This window comes from Rattus norvegicus, chromosome 8, assembly GCF_021556685.1.
Source record: "Rattus norvegicus strain SHRSP/BbbUtx chromosome 8, alternate assembly SHRSP_T2T, whole genome shotgun sequence".
Classification (NCBI taxonomy): domain Eukaryota; kingdom Metazoa; phylum Chordata; class Mammalia; order Rodentia; family Muridae; genus Rattus; species Rattus norvegicus.
The window spans coordinates 56,418,168-56,438,602 of record NC_141541.1 but is presented as its reverse complement, the minus strand read 5'-3'; the positions used below and the strand labels follow the sequence as shown (position 1 = coordinate 56,438,602).

The 20,435-nt window shown below is 42.5% G+C and overlaps 1 protein-coding gene and 1 long non-coding RNA gene across 15 annotated transcripts in view; one reads left to right on the top strand and one right to left on the bottom strand.

Annotated features, from left to right (window-relative positions):
• The window catches only part of Nxpe4 (neurexophilin and PC-esterase domain family member 4), a 247,750-nt gene that overhangs the window by 11,936 nt on the left and 215,379 nt on the right, over window positions 1–20,435 (bottom strand). For 2 of the 11 annotated variants that reach the window (XM_087563342.1, XM_087563336.1), the window contains exons 1-2: window positions 11,174–11,329; window positions 6,525–6,556 (exon numbers count right to left, since the gene is read on the bottom strand). The exons of 1 other annotated variant lie outside the window; for it this stretch is intronic. The gene's annotated coding sequence lies outside the window, so the exon portion shown is untranslated. 11 annotated transcript variants of the gene reach the window in all.
• LOC148004114 (uncharacterized) lies at window positions 6–8,937 on the top strand. 4 transcript variants are annotated; one of them, XR_015627638.1, is made up of 5 exons: window positions 6–68; window positions 197–303; window positions 3,224–3,326; window positions 6,282–6,371; window positions 6,991–8,937. It is a non-coding gene; the product is annotated as an uncharacterized LOC148004114 (long non-coding RNA). The 4 variants fall into 4 exon arrangements; XR_015627636.1 differs by having other exon boundaries at window positions 6,935–8,937; XR_015627637.1 differs by lacking the exons at window positions 6–68; window positions 197–303 and adding an exon at window positions 2,782–2,844.

Below are 20,435 nucleotides of genomic sequence, written 5' to 3'. Positions count from 1 at the left end.
GAAGGGGAGAAGCTGTGGAAGGACGATGGAGGCTGATGTAAAGATCTTCTTGCTCTGTGTATTTACAGGTTGTTATTAATGTTCTCAAGGGATGGATGGTACTGGGCTTTGTATGTTTAAGTGGCCAATTATATCTTACCAATTGGGTCAAAGGTTATTGTGTTGTGTGTTCTTTTTTGTGATGGTTTGCGTGTAGGAAAGTGTGTGGCGGCAAGAGACACTGGGCCTCCGAGGAGTTGGGATGTGTTTCTGCCAAGATATCTAGCAGATATCTTGGGACACCGCGGTGTTGGACCCAACGAGGTAAAAGACCAACAATCCTTTTTTTATTTTTTATATTTTTATAACAGGGAGGAATTAGCTAGATTGAGTTATACAGTCATAATCTCATTGGTTAACTAAGCTAAAATCATATCTTTGCTTTGATATAACATTTATTTGTTAAAAGTTTAAAAGTACAAGGTTTAGAGCTAGTCCTTCTATTGATGTCATTACAAACTTCTGAGTTAATTACACATGTGAGTTAAGGGCCAAATAGCAAACATATTACTGACTTTGTGAGAGAATTTTCAAGATATTATTAAGATATAAAGACAACAGTCCAGATTGTCTTATATAGATAGATGGTTTTCAAAAACATCAGAAATCCACAAAATTTGAGATCTAAAGTTATTTATCTTTTGTTGAGACATATCTGCTCCTAACAGTTCCCCTTTGGCAGATTTAACGAAGAATTTGAACATCTCTACCTCCAAGTGAGGCAGTACTTTGTGGCTAGGCAGCCACTGTACAAAACTGCCTGTTTCATCTGCAGACTAATATTGTCCAGAAAAGGACACATTATGCAGAATAGTTGACTGATAAACTCTGCCAAGACAGGGTGATCAGCCCTTCAAAATCTGCATTTCAAGAGTCTGTTGGTTGATTTTGGGCCAGAAGGCTGAAGGCTTGTGCTCACATGTTGCTAACAGGGGACTGTGCTAGTGGAGATTTGTCTCTACAACCTCTCAGTTCTAGAAGCCATGTTAGACTTCCTATGTGTATAGATATTTGGTCATTCTCAGATTTCTGATGGGGTTGAAGACTGATTATAGTCTCATAGCCTATCAGGCTGTATAACTCTGAATATACATATTTTATTGGATAGTTATCAGATAATATACAAGGTAGCCAAGATATAATATAGATTTTAAGCCTTTCTTAAGCTAAAATGAATAACTAAATGTTCTATTTAACTAGGACTGGGTGTTGAGTATATCATATGCTTTATAAATTGTAAAATGGTGATAATTGTACTCAATTTATATATAAGTGAAAAGGCTTTTTAACTGGACAAAAAGGGGGAAATGTTGTGGTTTGCCCTGAAGTTATCTGTATTTTGATGCTAATTCCACTGCCCCAAGGACAGCTGCCTAGTCATTACTCAGGAATGTGACTTTAACAAAGCAAGTAAAAGATTTGTACAATAAGAACTTCAAGACACTGAAGAAGGAAATTGAAGAAGACCTCAGAAGATGGAAAGATCTCCCATGCTCATGGATTGGCAGGATTAATATAGTAAAAATGGCCATTTTACCAAAAGCGATCTACAGATTCAATGCAATCCCCATCAAAATACCAATCCAATTCTTCAAAGAGTTAGACAGAACAATTTGCAAATTCATCTGGAATAACAAAAAACCCAGGATAGCTAAAGCTATCCTCAACAATAAAAGGACTTCAGGGGAATCACTATCCCTGAACTCAAGCAGTATTACAGAGCAATAGTGATAAAAACTGCATGGTATTGGTACAGAGACAGACAGATAGACCAATGGAATAGAATTGAAGACCCAGAAATGAACCCACACACCTATGGTCACTTGATTTTTGACAAAGGAGCCAAAACCATCCAATGGAAAAAAGATAGCATTTTCAGCAAATGGTGCTGGTTCAACTGGAGGGCAACATGTAGAAGAATGCAGATTGATCCATGCTTATCACCCTGTACAAAGCTTAAGTCCAAGTGGATCAAGGACCTCCACATCAAACCAGATACACTCAAACTAATAGAAGAAAAACTAGGGAAGCATCTGGAACACATGGGCACTGGAAAAAATTTCCTGAACAAAACACCAATGGCTTACGCTCTAAGATCAAGAATCGACAAATGGGATCTCATAAAACTGCAAAGCTTCTGTAAGGCAAAGGACACTGTGGTTAGGACAAAACGGCAACCAACAGATTGGGAAAAGATCTTTACCAATCCTACAACAGATAGAGGCCTTATATCCAAAATATACAAAGAACTCAAGAAGTTAGACCGCAGGGAAACAAATAACCCTATTAAAAAATGGGGTTCAGAGCTAAACAAAGAATTCACAGCTGAGGAATGCCGAATGGCTGAGAAACACCTAAAGAAATGTTCAACATCTTTAGTCATAAGGGAAATGCAAATCAAAACAACCCTGAGATTTCACCTCACGCCAGTGAGAATGGCTAAGATCAAAAACTCAGGGGACAGCAGATGCTGGCAAGGATGTGGAGAAAGAGGAACACTCCTCCATTGTTGGTGGGATTGCAAACTGGTACAACCATTCTGGAAATCAGTCTGGAGGATTTCCAGAATGGTGACTTCCCCAGAACCTTCTCCTCATTGAATCTGTAAAGTACTTGTGAGGGGCAGGTACAGGACAGAAGGAGGCCTGTCATTGGAGGAGAAGGAAGGTGGGGGGGTGGAGAGAAGTTTGAAGGAGGAGGAGGAACTAGAACAGAAAGGAAGAGACCGGAGGAAGAGAGAGGGGAGAAGCTGTGGAAGGACGATGGAGGCTGATGTAAAGATCTTCTTGCTCTGTGTATTTACAGGTTGTTATTAATGTTCTCAAGGGATGGATGGTACTGGGCTTTGTATGTTTAAGTGGCCAATTATATCTTACCAATTGGGTCAAAGGTTATTGTGTTGTGTGTTGTTTTATGTGACGGTTTGAGTGTAGGAAAGTGTGTGGCGGCAAGAGACACTGGGCCGCCGAGGAGTTGGGATGTGTTTCTGTCAAGATATCTAGCAGATATCTTGGGGCACCGCAGTGTTGGACCCAACGAGGTAAAAGACCAACAATCCTTTTTTTTTTTCATTTTTTATATTTTTACAACAACAGGAGTCTACATGCTTTTATTTCAACTCAGTGAGCTTAGAACATTTCACTATTAACTGCACGTGCCTTGTGTTTCCTCTTGTTCTGGAAAGGCCTCTTAACCTTCTAAGCACATAGCTCAGCTGGATCTGCCTGCTCAGACTGTGATGTGGCTGGTTTACGGAGAAACTCTCAAGGATTCCGGCACTTGAGGAGGTGAGTATGGACACCTAGACATCTGTTCAATTTTGGATCAAACTTTATACGTAGGTTTGCCTGGTTACCCCCAAGACAGAAGAGGAGGGAATTTAACTTTAGAATTTCTAAGAAGCCTTTTCCTTGGGGAGTGCCAGGAACTTCTCTGCCACTAAGGGCTTTTTAGTTATGCAATTATAACCTAAGTACATGCCTGTTTTCTTGAGGAAAATGTGGGCTAATGTGGAATCACGTGGATGCAGATGTCAACAATATGCGTCCCATTTTGGAATATAAAAAGACACGTAGTTTAAAGTGCAGCGCTCCTCCGCAGGACTAATTCTCTCTGGGTGTCTTTGCCTGGTTCTTAATTGTGCACTTGAATCTTTCCTCTTGTTTTTGTCACTGCTGCTGCCCTTCGGAGAACCCTGAAGGGGTGGGTCTGTCCTTGCTTATTTGGCTGCTCACGGCTGGTTAGAACGAATTTGGACCTGCAGGAAGAAGAAATACAGGCCTGATCGCTCAGGCAGCTCTACAGGTGCAGACTGTAGAGGCCAACGGATTAAGTTCCTCCTGCCTGGTCTGGCCCTGGGCTTTTGAAGTCTGGCATTTGTTTTATCTGCAACTGAGTGAACACTGTTTTAGAAAGTACTGGAGATGGGTCATTGTGTTACTGCCTTTTAGAAGCCCTGGAGCAGCCGGGCCCCTACGTAGAGGGTGTAGACTTGACCCCAAGGAAGTAGTCTCTGCTGCCACTTATTCTAGGAAGACCTCCATCCTAGGCAAGAACTAAGAGCTTGGAGGGCATTGCGGTTTCCTAATGTTGCTGTGGTAAAATGCTCTGACCGGAAAGCACTGTCAGGGAGGGAGGGTATATCTCCACTCACATTCGTAAGGGGAAGTGAACACAGGAACTAAAGACAAGAGCCTGGAGGCAGGAGCCACTGCTTGCTGGCTCACTCTCTGGCTCCTTCCCTCCCTTCTTAGGCAGCTTTCTTATGTTCCAAGGACCACCTGCCCAGGGATGGTAGCCCCCACAGTAGGGCCCCCTAACATTAGTTAATAACACAGTTCCCCCATAGGCACGCCTATAATCTGGTCAATCCCTCAATGGGGATTTTCTTGAAAATGACTGTAGGCTGTGTCGAGTTCACAAAGTTAAGTAGGACAGAAGGCCCTAGGTTTTCGAGGTAGAAGCATGGGTACCACTTTGGACTGGAGTACAAGATGAGGAAGATTCTTAAATTCTCTTCTTGTTTAAGGACAAGCTCTGTCCAGGGAGATGCAGTAGAAACCCAGTTTGGGCTCTGAGTCTTCAAGTGTAAGGTTACTAGAGCTGTACACACACACACACACACTTTTTTGCTTTCTAGTATCTTTTTGACAACATTGGACTGATAGTTGCAGACCCTTATTAACAATCATAACCCTAAATAAAAAAATATATCGGTCAAACACAAAGCTGGGCATGACAGCTTCAATGGAAGTGTTTGGCTGATATATCTCTGAGGGAGGCACTGAGGTCTGGGTGCTCACAGGGGTGGAGTGGAAGGCTGCGGAGGACACACATTCTAGCCTGATGACCTGTGTGCTATCTGTGTGCCCAGAGATTTTCTGGCATTGAAAATCTATGATCCTCTTCTAAGATATAGCCCTTCCTTTTAGAAAAATGCATTAGACTAGATCAGTTGTGAGCAAAACAGAGAAAACCTCTATGGCAAGGTAGCCTCCATTCCAAACATTATATACAGATAAGGAGTCAAAGACTTTGGTACATCCAGGGCAAGCACAATAATTGTACACTTTAAGTCCAGCCCAGTCCCTGCATAAATGAAGACAGTTCCCCACACTAATGACCTAACACTAGGAAGCACATGTACATTCAAAGCATAATTGTTTGGTTTAAGAAAGGAGCTGACAGGGTTGGGGATTTAGCTCAGTGGTAGAGTGCTTGCAAGGCCCTGGGTTTGGTCCCCAGCTCCGAAAAAAAGAAAAAAGAAAAAGAAAAAAAAAAAAAAAAGAAAGAAAGGAGCTGACAAAGATTGTCCTTCAGGAATGAGCTTGTTAGGAGAGAGGGCCTTGTAACCATGGAGCCTTGAGGTGGGAAAGGAATTAGAAAGGAAGGAATATCCTGTCAGAGACAGTATGACAGGGTCCCAAAGGGAGACAGAAGTTTCTCTCCAACTTCCAGAGATGGTTGGTGTGACTATGGTTCAGAAGTAAGAGTGCCTGTCACCAAGGCTGCCACCCTAGTTTAGTTTTCTAGGACCCATACCGATGGAAGGAGAAAACCAATTCCTTAAGGTTGACCTCTGACCTCTACACATGCACTGTAGCACATATGTACACACACACACACACACACACACACACACACACACACACACACACACCACGCAACAACAATAAAAATAAAACCTGGAGAAGATCTTTGTGGAGAGAGGTAGATGAAAAAGTCAGAAGACAGTACCAGACAGTGTGGTGAGGGAAGGAGGGAAGAAATAAGGGAAGGGAAAAAGGGAAGGGGAAAGAGGAGAGAAAAGAGAGAGAGGGATGTTCTATGATCATATAATGAGTTACTCAATTCTGAGTAACTATTTTGTACAAAATGTACCAATTTCAACCTAAAACTGAAACATGTAGAAAGGTAGAGGAGAAAATGACACATTCGCCTGGCGTGGGGCAAATAACAGATCCAGGCCCAGCTATGTCATGGAGATGGGAATTTTCTAGCAGAAGATTAAAAATCACTTTATAAAACTTTATTTTTGGACTGGAAACCAGGAAAGGAAATAAATAACATTTGAAATGTAAATAAAAAATATCCAAAAAAAAGGGGGTGGTGGTGGAAGAATGCAATGGGCTAAGTCAGGAAAACGATCTTGAAATCCTTATATTGTATAGGAAGTAGTATATTATTTGAACGTTCATCAATTAAACAAAACACTGACCTGGCTTTCGTCCTCTCATGGTCAGTGCTACACTGGGACCCTGAAAATAAGAAAGTCCTCACCAGATGCATCCTCTGGAGTCAAGATCCTCCCTGGAGTTACCCATGATAGTTCTGTGAGTCATTCAACAAAGTCATACAATGGCAGGATTCCTCAATAAGGTCAGTGAGTCAGATGACGTTCAGACCAAGGACACTTTGTTAGAACACCCATTTCAGGACAGTATCATAGAAGGTCATGGTGCTGTGGATTTGTGTTGGCTCCTCACCTGATCGATTGTCAAGTGTCAGGATTTCTCATCTGTCAAAAGTATTAAAGGATCAGCTGTGAGTCCCATGTTCACTCAAAGAAACAAAGACAAAGCATGCAGATTTTGACCAGTCACCCTGGAAGAGCTCCCGAACATTCCCCAGGTCACAGTCTGGAGGTGGCAGGTGATAGTATGAACACGTATGAACCAGAATAGAACTGAACTGAACAGAAGCTCCCACCGATGTCTACCAGCTGCTGCAGCTGCGATGTATAAATCATACTGTGTTCTCGATGCATGACTGTTGATATGCATAATGCTGACTCCCCAGGACTTTCTCCCTTGGTTAGCAGTCAAGGTTGAGGTGTATACGTTGTTCACCACGCCTGTATTCACCTGCTCTGTTTTTTATGCCCTTTTTATCAAAGGAGGCTGAGGATGGAGAGACGGTTGACCTTAGCAGTTCTCTACTCTCTTTTGATAGACTTCAGGACGCCTTTCGAAGCTCAAAGGCAGCTGGTGTCTAGCTGAACCCTTGAGTTTGGAACCAGTGACGTCAGCAATACTCCTGGGCATGGATGTACAAGAATGAACTCTTTCTAATCAGTGGAAGCCTGTGCAATGATCTGATTTGCTGCTGACTCAGACAGATTGGGATTGTTCCAGAGACAGATTTCTTCCCTTCCTGACTGCCCTCTCCCCACTCCCTTCCTTCCTGCCCTCTCCTGGTCTGCCTCCTCCTCAGTGCCTCTCTTCCTGCTTGCCGCTTCTCCCCAGCTTTCTCTTCCTGTCTCCTCCTCTCCCCTGTCTACCCTCCCTGCTTTCCTTATCTGTCTACCTCAGTCTCCCATGTAGTTGGGATTATAGACCTATACCATGAAGCCTGACATTCTTGAAATGTTGAAATTTGATAGAATTCAGAACCTTCAGTCTTTGTTTAAAATGGTAGCTGAGTAGAGACTCATGTCTTTAAAAAAGTGGTGTGAGTTGTTTATGTATTCAGGAATGTAATTCTTATCTGCAATCAGCCACCGTGAGCAAGCAAAGTACTTGGTTTTTGCAGTATCTCCAACCAAGGAAATCAGAAGCTTGTTCTTGGGTATATTCATGAGTTCTAACTTGCAAGATTAGGGTCATGTCCACAGAGAGATTATGTAGTGTGTTTTCTACACATCAAATTCAAGAGGGTCATCCAGCTTATAAACTTATATCAAGATGTTACATACAATTGTGGGTCCTAAAGAGGAAGTTTTGCTTGGCGAGAAATAGTTCTAAAATATTACACTCCAAGAATACTACAGACATTAGGATAAGAAAACAAATTCAGGGCCTGGATAGTCCAGTGGTTAAGAGCACTGCCTATATTTCCGGAGGATCCAGGTTCAATTCCCAGCTTCACATGATAGCTCACAGACATCTATAACTCCTGCCCTGGGGATCTAATGCCCTCTATTGGCCTTCATGGGCATTGCACTCATACAATTAAAAGGTTACAAAAGAAAGAGAGAAAGGAGGGAGGAAGGGAAGAAGAGAGGAAGGGTGGAAGAAACTCGAATGATTTGGAAAAATAAACGCTGCTTGCCTGCGTGTATGTGTATGTGAGTGTAGTTCCCTCAGAGGACAGAAGAGGGCATCGGACCTCCTGAAACTGAAGTTGGGGTTACTGACTTTTTGGCTAACTGCTGGGAATTGAACCCAGGTCCTCTACAAGAGCTTTTAATAGTTGAACCATCTCTCCAGCCCTCAATATCTATATCAAATGGAAATCCCAGCGATGGAAGAGGGGGAAAAACACCTCGGAGAAACGAAGGGCAGTTCATTATCTTCAAGTATACACGAAGGCGGAAAAGTCACTCAGATACCATATGGAGTCGCAAAGGAAATCTAGACAACTTGCAGATCTCTCATTTAAATATAAATAGGAATGAAAAGGTAAAGCATTTGGCAGTGAACAAAGACGAAAGCCCTTCATACAGAGTCTTGAACACGCGGCCAGATCATGTCAAGAAGGAAATCCATACATGTAAATGCAGTTGTGAAGCAGCAGTGTGACTAAACGGTTCTGACTTTGGCAGCACACACGCTAGAATGGGCAGGCGACGGAAGGTTTGCATGGCCTCAGTGCCAGGAAAAAGATCAAATAAACTAATTACACAAGTCAAGGGCAGAAAGGGACACAGTGAGCTGAGAAAAGTGGAAAGGAGGAGGTGGTGAATGTCAAGATTTCAATGCCAGTTACAATAGCAAGAAACAAAAATACAGGCCAACACAATACAAGCCGATTCTCAGAGGAAGAGTGGGGGAAAAAGTGAGCAACTTTCAAATAAAACTGAAAATTAATGATTAGGGGTGTAGAAAAGTGCCTGTCGCACATTACACAGGAAAGTTTTTAATCATGAGAGAAAATTGGAATAAATCATGCTAGCAACTAGCATAGTTTGACGTGGTGGCTCTAGTTTTTGACAAGATTGATTGGAGAATGTGACGATGTGCATGTGCTTAATAATTGTGCTGACGTCTAGTGTCAAACTCTTCTGAAAGAGTTAATTTTATTTTTAGTTATGTGCACAATGTGCTGGAGCCCTCAGAGGACAGGGCTTTGGATCCCCATGGAGCTGGAGTTCCGGGTGGTTGTGGGCCACCTGTCCGGGGTGCCAGTAAGCGAACCAAGGTTCCTCTGTAAGAGCCACGGTCTCCACTTCAGAGCCATTTCTCCAGCCCCTGAAAGTCCAACTCTGGCGTATACTGACTCGCCCTGGAGTGCTTTTCTGCAGTGCAGTCAAGAACACTGTAGTCACTGAGTCAAGGTCTCTGAAGAGACCTCCTATGTTGGGCCGTGTCTCCAGCTGCTGCTCCTGGTACCTCTCACAAGCACCAGAGGATTAAGTCACAGCTTTTTGCTTCCCAATATGACGACATAAGGAAAATGGCTCTTTACTTCTCCGGTGTTCTTTCCCTGATTCTACCAAAGCCAGCGTAATGAAGGGAGAAGCACCAGGCAAATCCTTCAGAGGAACCATCTGAGTGAAATACCTAACCAATGCTTTTCAAAAGTAGCCACTGAAGAGGAAACTTACTTGAAGGCTCTCCCCGCTCTGTGCTTTCCTGGCTGCCAAAGTGTGAGCTGTTCTTCTCTGCCGCACTCTCTCTGCTATAATGGATCCAAACCACTGAGTTATGAGCAGACACAGACCCTTTCCTCCTTAAGAAGTGTCTGTCAACTATCTTGTCATAGAGACGGAGACGCGTTTCAAAGGGACACCCACCCCTGTTTTATGCCAATGCTCACTTGTCGCACTGACGTTAAACATTTACCTGATCGAAACCTCTAGTGAGCAATGTAAATCCCAGAGCCACCACCAACTGCTTGAGACCTTTTCTTGTTCGCAGCCTAAAACTGCAGTTTTCTAGGACTCACCCCGGAAGTCCCGTCTGCAGGGAAAGGACTTCTGCTAAACTCCTTGTTCCTGGTACCGCCTTGCCAGACTAATTCTATCCAAGACATCTCCAGAGTCACCTTACGTATGTATCTCTCTTATAGAGACAGGTGGAGAGACGGTTTCCTAGCAACCTCTTGAGATGTAACTTGAGAGCCACCAAAATGGCCTTTATGGCTAATACTAACACTCTCAGGAGAAGAGCCTGTGCCCATACTTGAGTCGGTATCGGTATCGTTTTGCCCAACTCTCCTCCGGGAAACACACACTGTCACTTGGATGGGTCTCTCTCTCTCTCAACACTGAAGCCCATATGAAAAATCTTTCCAATAGCATTTCCAACCCTGCTTCGCGCTATCCCTTTTGTCCTGAGATTCTTTTCAGTGTTCGAGCTGTGAATTCTAGTTTGGCCTGGGTTGAGGGCCCTGAAAATCTCGGGGAGCTCCTCAGTGTGGGGCTGTTTCTGGCCCTGGCCACTAACAAAGCTACCTAAACATCCCACTCACTGAAAGGGGCCAGGCTTTACGCTTTCCTTTGCTTTTCTTTTGATCATTTCTATTTATTTCATGACTACTGTTTTATTTCTCCATAACCGTCTATTATTTTTCAGAAAAAAAATCCTCTTGTCTGCTTGTTTAAACTTTGCTGGTTAATAAGTTTGTAATGTCTTGCTCTCTCCCTCCTACACAGCCTCTGTCTGTGCGTTCTTCCATGCCCACATCCTTCTTTAAGAGAAAAACACCAGTCTTTAAGAGAATCATGTTTCAAGTGTTTTCAGTGAACCTGATTTCAGCGTTGTCAACCACCTGCTCTGCGTAGGAAACACATTTGATCTTTGTCCCTGACTCCAGACACGGAGCTCCTAAGGGTAAGATACGAGTGTTACCTGTTATTCGTAAGAAAATACTTAAGTCACACTGAGAGACTGACCCAGAGTGGGGCCTCAACACTGCCAGAAACACGATTAGAAATTAACAACGTTCTGTCACATTTCGGAGAGGCTCAGAGCAGCCAAGAGCAAGTGATAGATACTCTCCAACAGTGAAATGCAGGAGCGAATGCGTTGGCTAAGGCGCCTGTGTTCTGGAAAGATAGCATTTCTAGAAGAGTCTCGGGAGGTGTGGGCGACCCCCCCCCCACTCCTAGTCCCTCTCCCTGCGTGTGACTGCATTCACCTGCTTGCCTCTGCATCACTTATAATAAACCGGTCATAATAACTCGTGCACTTACCGAGTACCGTGGGGTGTCCAGTGAGATCCTCACAAGCAGTGCAAAGCACACGTCTCACTTTAAAGGGAACCTGAGACCGTTTATGCTTGAGTCAATTAGGAAATGTCAGTGACCCAGGGACAGAGTCCGGTTGTCCTGAATAAAGCGTTCCAATGTGGGAAATGTTTGTATAAAGTCTTTAATCAAACAAATCAAAGTACTTTCAAATACCTCTGTAGCAATGCTAAGCAGGAGGGTATCAGCAGATCTCGGAACAGCCCCTTTGCATTTTCAGATGCTAACTGATAAGGCATTCTCAGTGTTAGCTGATGGAAGTCAGTGGTCCGCTAAGTTAATACATTCCAGAGAATTTTTACTTGATAATGAGATCATTAATTCAGACAGGGATGGACCAAGGGGCAAGCTGGTTTGGCTCTGGATCTGCAACATTCCAACTTGTAACAAAAATGGAGTTCTAGTCAGTCAATCGGCCTGGCAGAATCTTTACGTGTAGATGTGACTTTTCGCCCCCTTGGAAGCGTCAGTTGACACAAAGATGAGGAGAGGGAGTTTGTATACCTCAGTGTTCAGAGGTTAATCCACATGGGATGGCTGTGTGCATTTGCAACTGTAGTGAACACTGTTGGCCACCTTGTGACCTGCAATCTTTACCTGGGGACAAGCCTGGCGTGGAGTGTCTATGCTGATTGTCAGAGTCACAGTTCAATAGAATTTTTGCATAACCACTGAATGTCCGTGAGTTACCTTCAGGCTGTTGGGTGAATGCCATTTGGTGTCAGAAAAAAAAAAAAAAAAAAAAAAAAAAAGCCTGGTTGCTGCCGCTGCAGAGAGCCCCTGGGCAGCACCCCACGAGCGAACCTGAGCCTCAGGACCACAGGTAAGACCAAATTTTCTGCTGCAAGAAAGCTGCCTGGTGAACTCAAGACACAGGCCCACAGGAACAGCTGAAGACCTGTAGAGAGGAAAAACTACACGCCCGAAAGCAGAACACACTGTTCCCATAACTGACTGAAAGAGAGGAAAACAGGTCTACAGCACTCCTGACACACAGGCTTATAGGTCAGTCTACCCACTGTCAGAAATAGCAGAACAAAGTAACACTAGAGATAATCTGATGGCGAGAGGCAAGCGCAGGAACCCAAGCAACAGAAACCAAGACTGCATGCCATCATCGGAGCCCAATTCTCCCACCAAAACAAACATGGAATATCCAAACACACCAGAAAAGCAAGATCTAGTTTCAAAATCATATTTGATCATGATGCTGGAGGACTTCAAGAAAGACATGAACACACTTAGGGAAACACAGGAAATCATTAATAAACAAGTAGAAGCCTACAGAGAGGAATGGCAAAAATCCCTGAAAGAATTCCAGGAAAACACAATCAAACAGATGAAGGAATTAAAAATGGAAATAGAAGCAATCAAGAAAGAACACATGGAAACAACCCTGGATATAGAAAACCAAAAGAAGAGACAAGGAGCTGTAGATACAAGCTTCACCAACAGAATACAAGAGATGGAAGAGAGAATCTCAGGAGCAGAAGATTCCATAGAAATCATTGACTCAACTGTCAAAGATAATGTAAAGCGGAAAAAGCTACTGGTCCAAAACATACAGGAAATCCAGGACTCAATGAGAAGATCAAACCTAAGGATAATAGGTATAGAAGAGAGTGAAGACTCCCAGCTCAAAGGACCAGTAAATATTTTCAACAAAATCATAGAAGAAAACTTCCCTAACTTAAAAAAAGAGATACCCATAGGCATACAAGAAGCCTACAGAACTCCAAATAGATTGGACCAGAAAAGAAACACCTCCCGTCACATAATTGTCAAAACACCAAACGCACAAAATAAAGAAAGAATATTAAAAGCAGTAAGGGAAAAAGGTCAAGTAACATATAAAGGGAGACCTATCAGAATCACACCAGACTTCTCGCCAGAAACTATGAAGGCCAGAAGATCCTGGACTGATGTCATACAGACCCTAAGAGAACACAAATGCCAGCCCAGGTTACTGTATCCAGCAAAACTCTCAATTAACATTGATGGAGAAACCAAGATATTCCATGACAAAACCAAATTTACACAATATCTTTCTACAAATCCAGCACTACAAAGGATAATAAATGGTAAAGCCCAACATAAGGAGGCAAGCTATACCCTAGAAGAAGCAAGAAACTAATCGTCTTGGCAACAAAACAAAGAGAATGAAAGCACACAAACATAACCTCACATCCAAATATGAATATAAAGGGAAACAATAATCACTATTCCTTAATATCTCTCAATATCAATGGCCTCAACTCCCCAATAAAAAGACATAGATTAACAAACTGGATACGCAACGAAGACCCTGCATTCTGCTGCCTACAGGAAACACACCTCAGAGACAAAGACAGACACTACCTCAGAGTGAAAGGCTGGAAAACAACTTTCCAAGCAAATGGTCAGAAGAAGCAAGCTGGAGTAGCCATTCTAATATCAAATAAAATCAATTTCCAACTAAAAGTCATCAAAAAAGATAAGGAAGGACACTTCATATTCATCAAAGGAAAAATCCACCAAGATGAACTCTCAATCCTAAATATCTATGCCCCAAATACAAGGGCACCTACATACGTAAAAGAAACCTTACTAAAGCTCAAAACACACATTGCACCTCACACAATAATAGTGGGAGATTTTAACACCCCACTCTCATCAATGGACAGATCATGGAAACAGAAATTAAACAGTGATGTCGACAGACTAAGAGAAGTCATGAGCCAAATGGACTTAACGGATATTTATAGAACATTCTATCCTAAAGCAAAAGGATATACCTTCTTCTCAGCTCCTCATGGTACTTTCTCCAAAATTGACCATATAATTGGTCAAAAAACGGGCCTCAACAGGTACAAAAAGATAGAAATAATCTCATGCGTGCTATCGGACCACCACGGCCTAAAACTGGTCTTCAATAACAATAAGGGAAGAATGCCCACATATACGTGGAAATTGAACAATGCTCTACTCAATGATAACCTGGTCAAGGAAGAAATAAAGAAAGAAATTAAAAACTTTTTAGAATTTAATGAAAATGAAGATACAACATACTCAAACTTATGGGACACAATGAAAGCTGTGCTAAGAGGAAAACTCATAGCGCTGAGTGCCTGCAGAAAGAAACAGGAAAGAGCATATGTCAGCAGCTTGACAGCACACCTAAAAGCTCTAGAACAAAAAGAAGCAAATACACCCAGGAGGAGTAGAAGGCAGGAAATAATCAAACTCAGAGCTGAAATCAACCAAGTAGAAACAAAAAGGACCATAGAAAGAATCAACAGGACCAAAAGTTGGTTCTTTGAGAAAATCAACAAGATAGATAAACCCTTAGCCAGAGTAACGAGAGGACACAGAGAGTGCGTCCAAATTAACAAAATCAGAAATGAAAAGGGAGACATAACTACAGAATCAGAGGAAATTCAAAAAATCATCAGATCTTACTATAAAAACCTATATTCAACAAAATTTGAAAATCTTCAGGAAATGGACAATTTCCTAGACAGATACCAGGTATCAAAGTTAAATCAGGAACAGATAAACCAGTTAAACAACCCCATAACTCCTAAGGAAATAGAAGCAGTCATTAAAGGTCTCCCAACCAAAAAGAGCCCAGGTCCAGATGGGTTTAGTGCAGAATTCTATCAAACCTTCATAGAAGACCTCATACCAATATTATCCAAACTATTCCACAAAATTGAAACAGATGGAGCACTACCGAATTCCTTCTACGAAGCTACAATTACTCTTATACCTAAACCACACAAAGACACAACAAAGAAAGAGAACTTCAGACCAATTTCCCTTATGAATATCGACGCAAAAATACTCAATAAAATTCTGGCAAACCGAATTCAAGAGCACATCAAAACAATCATCCACCATGATCAAGTAGGCTTCATCCCAGGCATGCAGGGATGGTTTAATATACGGAAAACCATCAACGTGATCCATTATATAAACAAACTGAAAGAACAGAACCACATGATCATTTCATTAGATGCTGAGAAAGCATTTGACAAAATTCAACACCCCTTCATGATAAAAGTCCTGGAAAGAATAGGAATTCAAGGCCCATACCTAAACATAGTAAAAGCCATATACAGCAAACCAGTTGCTAACATTAAACTAAATGGACAGAAACTTGAAGCAATCCCACTAAAATCAGGGACTAGACAAGGCTGTCCACTCTCTCCCTACTTATTCAATATAGTTCTTGAAGTTCTAGCCAGAGCAATCAGACAACAAAAGGAGATCAAAGGGATACAGATCGGAAAAGAAGAGGTCAAAATATCACTATTTGCAGATGATATGATAGTATATTTAAGTGATCCCAAAAGTTCCACCAGAGAACTACTAAAGCTGATAAACAACTTCAGCAAAGTGGCTGGGTATAAAATTAACTCAAATAAATCAGTTGCCTTCCTCTATACAAAAGAGAAACAAGCCGAGAAAGAAATTAGGGAAACGACACCCTTCATAATAGACCCAAATAATATAAAGTACCTCGGTGTGACTTTAACCAAGCAAGTAAAAGATCTGTACAATAAGAACTTCAAGACACTGAAGAAAGAAATTGAAGAAGACCTCAGAAGATGGAAAGATCTCCCATGCTCATGGATTGGCAGGATTAATATAGTAAAAATGGCCATTTTACCAAAAGCAATCTACAGATTCAATGCAATCCCCATCAAAATACCAATCCAATTCTTCAAAGAGTTAGACAGAACAATTTGCAAATTCATCTGGAATAACAAAAAACCCAGGATAGCTAAAGCTATCCTCAACAATAAAAGGATTTCAGGGGGAATCACTATCCCTGAACTCAAGCAGTATTACAGAGCAATAGTGATAAAAACTGCATGGTATTGGTACAGAGACAGACAGATAGACCAATGGAATAGAATTGAAGACCCAGAAATGAACCCACACACCTATGGTCACTTGATTTTTGACAAAGGAGCCAAAACCATCCATTGGAAAAAAGATAGCATTTTCAGCAAATGGTGCTGGTTCAACTGGAGGGCAACATGTAGAAGAATGCAGATCGATCCATGCTTATCACCCTGTACAACGCTTAAGTCCAAGTGGATCAAGGACCTCCACATCAAACCAGACACACTCAAACTAATAGAAGAAAAACTAGGGAAGCATCTGGAACACATGGGCACTGGAAAAAATTTCCTGAACAAAACACCAATGGCTTATGCTCTAAGATCAAGAATTGACAAATGGGATCTCATAAAACTGCAAAGCTTCTGTAAGGCAAAGGACACTGTGGTTAGGACAAAACGGCAACCAACAGATTGGGAAAAGATCTTTACCAACCCTACAACAGATAGAGGCCTTATATCCAAAATATACAAAGAACTCAAGAAGTTAGACCGCAGGGAAACAAACAACCCTATTAAAAAATGGGGTTCAGAGCTAAACAAAGAATTCACAGCTGAGGAATGCCGAATGGCTGAGAAACACCTAAAGAAATGTTCAACATCTTTAGTCATAAGGGAAATGCAAATCAAAACAACCCTGAGATTTCACCTCACACCAGTGCGATTGGCTAAGATCAAAAACTCAGGTGACAGCAGATGCTGGCGAGGATGTGGAGAAAGAGGAACACTCCTCCATTGTTGGTGGGATTGCAGACTGGTAAAACCATTCTGGAAATCAGTCTGGAGGTTCCTCAGAAAATTGGACATTGAACTGCCTGAGGATCCAGCTATACCTCTCTTGGGCATATACCCAAAAGATGCCTCAACATATAAAAGAGACACGTGCTCCACTATGTTCATCGCAGCCTTATTTATAATAGCCAGAAAATGGAAAGAACCCAGATGCCCTTCAACAGAGGAATGGATACAGAAAATGTGGTACATCTACACAATGGAATATTACTCAGCTATCAAAAACAACGAGTTTATGAAATTCGTAGGCAAATGGTTGGAACTGGAAAATATCATCCTGAGTGAACTAACCCAATCACAGAAAGACATACATGGTATGCACTCATTGATAAGTGGCTATTAGCCCAAATGCTTGAATTACCCTAGATCGCTAGAACAAACGAAACTCAAGACGGATGATCAAAATGTGAATGCTTCACTCCTTCTTTAAATGAGGAAAAAGAATACCCTTGGCAGGGAAGGGAGAGGCAAAGATTAAAACAGAGACTGAAGGAACACCCATTCAGAGCCTGTCCCACATTTGGCCCATACATATACAGCCACCCAATTGGACTAGATGGATGAAGCAAAGAAGTGCAGACCGACAGGAGCCGGATGTAGATCGCTCCTGAGAGACACAGCCAGAATACAGCAAATACAGAGGCGAATGCCAGCAGCAAACCACTGAACTGAGAATAGGTCCCCTATTGAAGGAATCAGAGAAAGAACTGGAAGAGCTTGAAGGGGCTCGAGACCCCAAAAGTACAACAATGCCAAGCAACCAGAGCTTCCAGGGACTAAGCCACTACCTAAAGACTATACATGGACTGACCCTGGACTCTGACCCCATAGGTAGCAATGAATATACTAGTAAGAGCACCAGTGGAAGGGGAAGCCCTGGGTCCTGCTAAGACTGAACCCCCAGTGAACTAGTCTATGGGGGGAGGGCGGCAATGGTGGGAGGGTTGGGAGGGGAACACCCATAAGGAAGGGGAGGGGGGAGGGGGATGTTTGCCCGGAAACCGGGAAAGGGAATAACACTCGAAATGTATATAAGAAATACTCAAGTTAATAAAAAAAAAAAAAAAAAAAAACAAAAAAACAAAAAACCCAAAACCCTGCACTCTGCTCCATTTGACTTTTAAAAAATGACTTGCTGACTGGTTGGATTGTCTGTGTTCTGGATCCTTTCTCCCCTACAACCCCCTCTCTTTTCTTTCATTTTTGACGTGTTTTGCCTGCATGTATGTCAGTGTACCACATGCATGCAGTCCCTGTGCAAGCCAGAAGGGGATGTCGGAACTGAGAATGGAGGTAAAGGTGATTGGGAGCTGCTGTGTGGGTGCTGGAATCAGACCTGTATCTTCTGGAAGAGCAGCCAGTGCTCTTAGACACCGAGCCGCCTCCCCAGAACCTATTCAATCTTTAATTGTTTTGAAAATTTCATTCGTGAGTTTGATATTTACATTATTTCCACCTCTTTTTTTCCCCTTCCCATTCCTCCCATGTCTCATGGTTCCCTCTCCTACACAAGATCTCTTATTTAATTATTGTTTTTCACACACACACACACACACACACACACACACACACACACACACACTCATATATACTCGCACATACCTATATACTCACACACACAAGACACACATTCTTACACACATACCTACACACACTCTCTCAGACAGGTACACACATTCTCACACATACTCTTACACAGACATATACATACATACACACACATACATACACTCACTTGCACACACATACACACTCACATACTCACTCCTCTCTCTCTCTCAGATATGTATACATCATACACACACTCTCACAGAGACGCACACTCACATCTATACCCACACACCTACACACTCACTTGCACACACACACCCACTTGCACACACACACCCACTTGCACACACACACCCACTCACATACTCACTCCTCTCTCTCTCTCACACACACACACACACACACACACACACACACACACACACTAACTCCCCCAACCCCACACACATGCCCACTCTACAGCTTGAGACACCATGAGTCTTGCAGAAGAAAGAAGTTAATTGGGGGCTGGCTTACAGTTTCAGAGGTTTGGTCCATTGTTATCATGGTGGGAAGCATGGTGATACGCACATACTAGAGCAGTAGCTGAGAGCTTTATATCCTGACCCACAGGCAGAGAGAGAGAGAGAGAGAGAGAGAGAGAGAGAGAGAGAGAGAGAGAGAGAGAGAGAGAGAGAGAGCGCACTCAAAGCTCATTCCTGGTAACACACTTTCTCCAAGGCCATAAATACTCTAGCAAGGCCAAACCTATATGAATCTATGAAACCATTTGTCTATGAGAACCACACCTAGTGTTCTGCACTGTTTTACTGGTTGGACACATGAGTTTGTAAGACTCACAGATTGACACACTGGCTGGATTTATAACTTTCAAATGTGTAAATTGTTTGGAGAAAGATTTTTAAAATGTAAAATCTCTCTCATTCTTGATTTAACAATTTAGGATTAGAGATAAGAATGATTCCTAAGTAAATCCTATAAACATATTTACTGGGCCAAACCCCCAGGAAGCACTGTCCTGGAGGTGAGAGTGTCTACATATGACACTTTTATTTTACAAGAAAATTCAACCGTTTTCTTTTACCGGCAATAAGAAAGCTGGAAGTACTCTTCTTGGGGCTCTCTGTGTCCCTCACAAGGCAGCTTTAAAGAGATTTTTAAAGTCTTTGCTGTTCATAGTCCAATTCCATGCCCTGTTGTTGGCTGCACTCTTGTTCGTTCTTTTTACCCGCTTCTGGAAAGTTCTGGACCCCAGCGTTCCTAACAAGGAATAGTGTGTGCATTTGTGAATTGGAGAGGCAATTTCTGTAAGTCTCGAAGGCTGTGCTCCAGAGAGCGGAAGGAAGGAGATGAGCATCCTCCACAGAGCAAAGGCTACAAAGGTCAAGCCAGGCTTGGTGAAGGTGGCACCGGTGTGGGTATTCGCAGAGGCAGCTTTTGAAGCTGGACAGAAGCCCTGCACTGGCCCTCGGTATAGGAAAACCTTCCTTTACTCCTTATCCTAGGCATTTTCAGACTGAGGTGCCTGCCTCTGACCCAGATAAAGACACAGTCCACACTGGTCACCAGCTTGGTGAGATGTACCAGAGTTGAAATACTTGTTCTGCTGTAGAATGGCCCCACCAAATCCATGGATCTGCTTCCAGCCCTACAGCCAACCACGGTACTGTGCCATCCACATCATTACAAGGATGATACAGCAAGGTAGTAAGAGAGAGAGAGAGAGGTCGCTCACGTCGACACAACCTTGATCGCACCGTCTAATTTATCATTAGCTGTTTGGGTTGGTATCTTATTGTGTCTAGTTTATAAAACAAACTTTAGTATGGGTCTGAATGCATGCCTAGGAAAACAAATAGTAGATGTTCTCTAACTTACACTGGGCCTAAGTCTCGACAAACCCACTGTAGACTGATAGTGTCAGGAGTCATTCATATACTCTTTACAGTTAACTTACCAAGGGGCCAACCTTAGCAGCA